The sequence below is a fragment of the Sceloporus undulatus genome, chromosome 2, assembly GCF_019175285.1.
Source record: "Sceloporus undulatus isolate JIND9_A2432 ecotype Alabama chromosome 2, SceUnd_v1.1, whole genome shotgun sequence".
NCBI classification, from domain to species: Eukaryota; Metazoa; Chordata; class Lepidosauria; order Squamata; family Phrynosomatidae; genus Sceloporus; species Sceloporus undulatus.
Window position 1 is genome coordinate 82784246 of NC_056523.1, and position 8286 is coordinate 82792531.

The 8286-nt window shown below is 47.2% G+C and overlaps 1 protein-coding gene across 1 annotated transcript in view; it reads right to left on the bottom strand.

Moving 5' to 3' along the window:
- CPLX2 (complexin 2) overlaps positions 1 to 7332 on the bottom strand; it is a 167319-nt gene extending 159987 nt beyond the window's left edge. Inside the window, exon 1 of the mRNA XM_042453717.1 lies at positions 7047 to 7332. The gene's annotated coding sequence lies outside the window, so the exon portion shown is untranslated. The remainder of the gene's footprint in view (positions 1 to 7046) is intronic.
- Between the last annotated feature and the right edge of the window lie 954 nt (positions 7333 to 8286).

The window sequence follows — 8286 nt, forward strand, 5'->3', positions numbered from 1 at the left end:
TGTTATAGTTGTCATTGCAGTTTTCAAAGAAGTAGCTCTTGCAGCATAAAAAGGAGGAAAGGAGGGGGAGAAAAACAGAATGTGGCAATACTTTTAAGATTAACAGGTTTATATTTTAGCATGAGCTTTCATGGTTAAAAACTCTCTGAGAATATTCCTTTTGTTATATATGCAGTAACAAGGATTCTCATATCAATATACATAGTGTGCCATGAACCCATTGTTCTTGTTCATAACTCTTTTAATGGATTGGAATTCATGAATATAATTCAATTCAGGAATTTCTCTTTCTAGTAATTTTCTTGTTCAAGGACTGCAACCTGTAAATCCTGTATTGTGTGTCCAGGAAGGTTAAAATGTTCTGCAACTGGTTTTGGAGTATTGCCACTTCTAATTCAGATTTGTGTCCATATCTTCTTGCATAGAGACTGTCCTGTTTGTCCAGTGTACAGCATAGAGGGGCATTGCTTGCATAGGATGGCATATATCACAAATAAATGCACCTATGATGGTGTGGCTGATGTTATCTTCTCAGAGAGAGTTTGGAACTCTGGCAAACTGACTTTTGGCAAGCAGATTTATTACTTTCAATGCTAAATGAGCACTGTAAAGATCTGAAAGATGTATATCATTTTACCCAGATCTTTGAAAATTTATGGCAACCTTCCTGTTACATTCTATTCCATTCCCACAACTGTATAAATATGCTCTATAGCCCGAGGCTTTAATATCACTCAGTACTGCATCTGAAGAAGTAGGTTTATATCCACAAAAGCTCATGCTAAAATAAAAACTAGTTAGACACAGGTGCTGCCACATTCCTTTTTTCCTCCCCCTTTCTTCCTCTTTTTTATTGTCACCATCAGTCATAATCAGTCAGTGATAATAACAACTTAAAACTCTGCAGCTCAGTAAATCAGAGGCAACTGTTTAGTCAATTAAAAGCAGCTGAATCAATGTTTATAACAGACCAATCAATCAAATATCACATCCCTATTATCAAGGAATCTTCAATGAGGAGATCAATAACATCAGAAAAGCTTTCCTGAGACACAGCATGTCACCCCTACCAGTCACCTATACCAGCCACAGCAGAATGCTAGATGCATCAAAACCTATTTCATTCTACAATGCACTAGAATTATATGGCAAATGTGGAGGTCTTCTTTGGCAGCCAAGTCCAAACAGAAAGGGTAAACTGAAGGTTAAATCCTGCATTTAGAGCATGCTGTTTCTGTGTTTGCAATAGGCTGTTTTCAGCCAAACCTGCCGAATGAGCAACTTTAGTATCCTTTTAATGTCTCACTCAAAGCAGCTTCTACAAGCTTCAGATACTACAATCTCTGTCACTTTGTTGTCATAATGAATGCGATACAGAAACTACCCACAGTCCTCACACATGCTCCTAATTCATGGCCAGTACACAAACAGGAATCAGGATAATATGTCACAACAATGTAAGATCCACTAGTTTTCTAATATTTTTGTGAAACATACACTGTCATAAATCAATGTTTCTGAACTTGGTGCCCTTGCTGTGTTTTTTGCCCCCATCTACAAGTTCTGTAAACCTTGTTTTTTTGACCTACAGTGTCCAGAACCTCCTCTTACTGATAAAAATTCAGGGAGCTGAAGTATAAAAGAAAGTTTTCCATATTTGGAGCTCTTGGCAGGTTTGGAATTTTTTTTAAAAGAACAAGGCTGTGGTGCATATTGTTGTTGTGTGCCATCAAGTAATTTCCGATTCATGGAAACCCTAAGGTAAACCAATCATAGGGTTTTCTTGGCAAGATGTGTTCAGAGGTTTGCCACTGCCTTCCCCTGAGGCTGAGAGTATGTGACTTGCCAAAGATCACTCAGTGGGTTTCATGGCAGAGCAGGGAATTGGATCCTAGTCTCCAGAGTAGCAGTCCAATGCTCAAACCACTATGCTACATTGGCTAATGGCATGTATCTATATGTGTATACACACACACACACACACACGTCTAAATACCCTAAAGGTACCAGATCCCATCTGATCTTGGAAGCTAAGCAGGATCAGCCTCGGTTAGTACTTTAATGGGAGACTGCCAATGTATACCAAGTGCTGTAGGCTGCATTTCAGAGGCTGGAACTAGCAAAACCATCTCTAAGGTCCCAAACACACTGCAGTTTGAGACTGCTTTAACTGCCCTGACTCAGTGCTAGAGAATCCTAGGAACCATAGTTTGTTGTGGCACCAGTGCTCTCTGACAGAAAAAGTTAAATGTTTCATAAAACTACAGTTCCCAGAATTCCCTAGCATTCAGTGAGGGCAGTTAAAGTGGTCTCAGACAGGATTATTTGTGCAGTGTGTTTTGGACCTAAGAAAGCTCTATGAAATTCTCATGGTGACCTTAAGTTGACAGGAAACTTGAAGGCACATGTTATTGCTGTGTGCCTTCAAGTCATTTCTTTTTTGCTTTTTTCTTTTGCCTTCAAGTCATGGTTTTTCTGGGGCTTAGTATGTGTGACTCACCCAAGACCATTCCATGGGTTTCCATGGCCTAGGGGAGACTCAGACCCTGGTCTCCAGAGTCATAGTTAGATACTCAAACCCCTATATCATGCTGTCTCTCTCACACACATGCTTGTCCTTTCTCCATTTCTTGACCCCACTTTTGCTTTCTTTCTTTGCTCTGCTGTTGTTGCTTTCTTCTCTTCCAACTGGATGAGTAGGAATTGGCTATAATGGTGGAAATAGTAAGTAAACAATGCAACCTCTTGCATTTGCTGTCTAGATGAGAACTTTTCCTCTTCTGGATAATAGTAGAGAAGTCCAAACTGCTTGGAACAACTAGTGAAGTCTTGTAATCCTACTTGACTGACTATATGTTTAATAATAATAATAAATAAAAGTTTTATTTTTATACCGCCCTTCTTCAAATCAGGGCGGTGCACAACAAGATTATACAGTACAATAGACACCAAAACTGTTACAATATATAAAAACCATATCACAATAAAAACCTAGACATATTAAAACATTACAAACTCATGCCAGTCTATTGTACTGGCAGAGATAGGGGGGAGGTGAGTAAACATTCTGGGGGGGCGGGAATATTCAGGGGTAAGCCTGCTCAAATAAGTAGGTTTTCAACCCCTTCTTGAATTGGGGTAGGGAGGTGGCTGCGCGGAGCTCTGTGGGCAGCGAGTTCCAGAGGCTGGGGGCGGAGATCGTGAAGGCCCTCCTAGAGGTAGACGCTAGCCTAGCCGGCGGAACTCTTAAAAGTTGCTGCCCAGATGATCTGAGGGTGCGGGGCGGATTATATGGGGAGAGGCGGTCCATCAGATACCCTGGGCCCAAGCCATTTAGGGCTTTATAGGTAACGACCAACACCTTGTATTGTGCCCGGAAGCGAATAGGCAGCCAGTGCAACTCTTTAAGCACTGGTGTTATGTGACTGGCCCTAGATGTATTAGTGACCAGTCGGGCTGCCATATTCTGCACTAATTGCAGCTTCCGGGTATGGTACAAGGGTTGCCCCATGTAGAGCGCATTGCAGAAATCCAAGCGAGAGGTTACCAGAGCATGTACAACAGTTTCAAGGTCCCTCTGGCCCAGGTAGGGACGCAGCTGGCATATCCGCCAAAGCTGATAACAGGTGCTCCTGACTGTCGCGTCCACTTGAGATGTAAGGTGGAGCGACGAGTCAAGGAGCACCCCCAAGCTGCGTACAGAGTCCTTCACGGGGAGTGTGACCCCGTTCAGGATAGGTGGAATTACCGCCATCCCTGGACCAGGAGAACCTATCACAAGTACTTCTGTTTTCTCTGGATTCATGCTGAGTCTATTTTCCCTCATCCAGCCCATTACCGACTCCAGACAGGCCACGAGAGGAGAGATGCCATCCCCGGTCACTGCATCAGTCAGAGGCACAGAGAAGACTATTTGGGTGTCATCAGCGTACTGATAACCCCGCGCCCCATGTCTCCAGATGATCTCTCCCAGCAGTTTTATTATTCCTTTAGTAGGATTCTGCACTCCCCCCTCCAACAAAGATATAACTGGCACTGGCATAGACCACAATCCATCATTAAAAACGTCCAGATTAAAAGCACACCACAACAGCTACTCTCGGTACACAGTAGACTGGGGAGAGCAACATGTTTCCCTTTAAAGTGTTTGGGGCTATAATTCCCCTTAGTCTAGCTAATGTGGGTGATGACAAAGGATAATGGAAGCTACAGTGCAAAAGATCTGGAGGACATAAGGTTGCCAGTTTGTTCTAGGCAGAAGACATTAAATGAAAGAAATGAAAGAAAAAGCTAATAATGTCTTTGTGACAGAAAGATGCAAATGATCCCCACCATGCAACTATCCCACATCTGAAATCATTAAAAAAAAGCCTTTTATTCACAATACTGTAACTCCTTTGGTAGACCTGCTTACAACTACATTTTAACAATCCTAATGGTTTCATTTATTGTGTATTAGCAAAAATTATCACAATCAATAAGCAGACTGACTGCTCCACCATCCTTCCATTTTCTCCCTAGCCTTGGGGAAAAAAATGTGGAAACCTCATTTGAAAGTGCCCCATGGAAGAAAAAGTGGTTAATGTGTCACAGGTCCAGAGCTGTGATACCTTCTCCCATTGGCTTCTCATTAATGAAAGAAAGAACAGAAGCTGTGGTGTAAACAACATTTTTGACATTGCTACAATAAAGGGGAACAAGGGACCAGTCTGCGGCACCAACCTTCACCTGCACATGCAGTTTCTGTCTCCCTGCTGCAGAGACCTGAGGCACATACGGCTGTGTTTGTGTATATGGCTTTGCTCAAAGGCCTGAACACCATTTGTGCATGAATTACAGCAGTCAGGTATGGAGAGTGCTAGTCAAAGTGGTGTTCACCGACCAGCCGCCAGTGGTCCCTGATTCATCGGTGGCTGATCTGCACCAAGTTTCTAGGAAAGAAAGAATGGTAGCCAAAAGGCACTATTTTAGTGCCAGTCTCTGGCACACTGAAAACAAAATTCATGGTCCCCCACATCAGATAGCCTGGAGTGCTGAACAAAAGGACATGTCTGCATTTTGGGCCCTTGGGAAGACAGTGGTGCATGTGGTGCAAACACTATTCTTGTTCAGACATGAGTCAACTTGTTGCAGGCCATAGATAGCCCAAAATCAAAAGTCTGGAAATCAAAATGCAATTAAAACAGGAGAGCATTTTCTCCACCACCACCATTCCCCCATAAGTCTAATAACCATTCCACACTAAGACCACAATCTCATTTGTATTTTACACAAATATAGCTTTGCCTCTGAAAGCATGCACATTTGGTTCAAAGTTTAGGTCGCTTAGGTCCAAAGTTTAGGAAGCTTAGGTCCAAAACACACTGCAGAAATAATCCAGTTTGAGACCACTTTAACTGCCCTGGCTCAGTGCTAGGGAATTCTGGGAACTGTAGTTTTGTGAGACATTTAGCCTTCTATTTCAGAGAGCTCTAGTGCCACAATAGACTATAATGCCCAGGATTCCCTAGCATTGAGCCAGGGGAGTTAAAGTGATCTCAAACTGGATTATTTCTGCAGTGTGTTCTGAACCATAGGTGTGCAAAAGTGTGCCATTGCGAATGTGGTTGTGCATTTGCTGCTGAGATTTTCTGCACTGGATTGGCCATTTGCTTGCACTTCACTGCACATCAGCTTGAGCATCCCTTTGTGCAACCGATGGTACATTCAGTAGCACAACACTGTCATTCAATAGAAGGATCACTTTGCACAGTCAACAGATGACTGCACAAGTGGAGATCTGACTACACAATTCTCATGTCAGATCTCAGCCAAAATGTGCTGGACTCTGACCTTTCTTTTCTTTTTCTTTTAATGTTGAAGCCAGTGCAGTTTCAATGTTCCCAGCAGAGATGAGCTGCCTCCGCACTGCAAAAACGATCTGGGTTGACATCGCTTAAACTGCCGCGGCTCAATGCAATGGAATATTGGGGACTGTAGTTTTGTGAAACATGTTGCTTTCTCTGCCTGGTGCCACAACGAACAACAAACCCCTGGATTCCATGGCATGAAACCATGGCAGTTAAAGTGGAGTCAACCTGGATTATTTCTGCAGCGTGGATGCAGCCTAGGGCTTGTGTTGCCTTGGGGAAATTCAGTTCCAGAGGCTCTTTGTTGCATTTCCATTCTAGACATCCCCAGGGCCAGCTTCCCTGGGTGTACTGGCAGGGCAGGGAGGGGGTGGGAAGGTGTCCACTAAGCATCTTACCTGCCAGCCTCTCTCTACCACAACAACACACCGTCTGCCCAGCCTGAGCATGGCCCAGTAGTCTGGGGCAGAGCCCAGCCTGTGCCATGTGCTGGGTGTCCTGGGCACAAGGGGGAATCCCATATCATCCCCAGCTCCTTCCAAGTTGCTAACAGCCAGCTCCAGAAAGAACCCGGCTTGGCAACTGCCCTGGCTGGAGGCTATGGCATTCTGGGAGCTGGAGTTTGTTGGGGGGGGGCAGGGTTCCTTTCTTACTCGGATTATATAAGGGGAGAAGAGGGAGGCCGCTTGTTTCCCCCTCCATTTCCTTTGTGTTTTTAATGTTAAAGACCTCTCTGTCTCCCTCCCTTCCCTCCTCAGCCGCGGGAAGAAGAATAATTACAGGGAAGCAAAGGCAAAGGGAGCAAGAAGAAGACACCCCAAGCATCGCCCTGGCTATTAATAGGAGCGGCGGGGAGGCAGAGCTTCCAGGACAAAAAAAAAGGGGGGGAGGCCCGTCGCCGGGGCTGAGGGGAGGAAGGAGCCCGAGGGAAGCGGGGGGAGCCTGCTCCTCTCAGGCCAGAGCCCGCGCTAGGCCCTCTCCTGTCTGCCTGCAGCGGGGAGAACCAAAGCACCTTCCCGCCATCTCTGAAGCAAAGCGGCGGCGGTGACGGCGGGGAGGAGGCACGCCCAGCCCCGGGGGGCTTCAGGGCCCAGAGCCGGGGGCTCTTGGCGGGGAAGGAGGGCTGCACCTGGGCCTAAGGCAGCGGAGGAGGAGGAGGGGGCTGGGGAGCCGACCGAAAGGAAGCGGGAGCCGTACCTGGGCGCTGGCTGGAGGAGGAGGAGGGGAGCAGGGCTGCGCTGTCGGTGCCGTGGCGGCTCTTCCCTCCTCCTTCCCCTCCGGGGTGGACTAAAACCAGCCCCCCCTCAGGCCTGGCGGGGAAGGAGAGCCCTCGGGGAGCGGCGGGGTCATGCTCGCCCCTTCTTCCTCTGCCTCCCGCTCCTCGCAGCCCTGCCTTCCTCGCCTCCTCCTCTCTGCCTCGGCGGCGCTCAGGCGGAGCAGTGCGCTTGGCCAGGCATCCTCCTCCCGTGGCTGCCTGCAGGACGGAGAGCCGGCGGCGGCGGCGGCAGAGAGGAAGGGGAGGGCGCCTTCGGGGTGTCTGAGGGTGTGGATGCCTGAGTCTTGGGCCGGGGCAGGAATGGCGGGGATTCTTGCCCCCTTGGCGCCCCGCGGGACTGGCTTCTTCTCCCTTGCGCCTTGGCGGGAAGGGGCTGGGTCGGGCTCCGGTGGCCTGGAAGGGGCGCCAGGAGGCTCTTCCCGACCGCCCCTGACCACTGCACCCGGCCCCGACTCGGGCCACCCCTGAAACCAGGAGCTCAGGCTCCTACTCGCTTCAGCTTCTCTTCCTCCTCCTCCTCCTCCAAGCTCCCTCTTGGTGTCGAGTGCCTTCAAGGCGTCGCCACTCAGGGCCACCCGAAGGCGAACGGGGTTTTCTTGGCAAGTTTCTTCAGAGGGGGTTTGCCGTTGCCACCCTCTGAGGCTGAGAGAGTGTGACTTCCTGCCAAGCTCCCCCAGGGCTTCCTGGCTCAGCGGGGATTCGAACCCCGGTCCCCGGAGTGGTAGGGTTCAAAGACATCTAGCCCCGTGAGTCTGTAGAATCAATACAGAGAGAGAGAGATATTTTGTAGCACCTTTGAGACTCACTGAAAGAAAGACGTTGGCAGCAGCAGCAGCAGCTTTCCTAGGCTTCAACTAAATGCATCCGAAGTCTAGGAAAGCTCTTGCTGCCCAGTTCTTTCTTTCAGAGAGTCTCAAAGGTGCTACAACAGGGGTAGGCAATCTTTTTGAGCCAGGGGCCGGATTGCTGTCCCTCAGACAACTGGCGGGCCGAAGCCAAAAAATAAATAATTAAAAAATTTTAAAAATTAAATAAATAAATAAACCGGGCCAAATGTAGGACAAAAATTTCAAATGGAAGACACTTTTTTTAAAAAAATGGAGGACACGCTAAAAAATTTGCTGATTTTAAAAAAATGTTAATATAAATGCATGTTTTGGA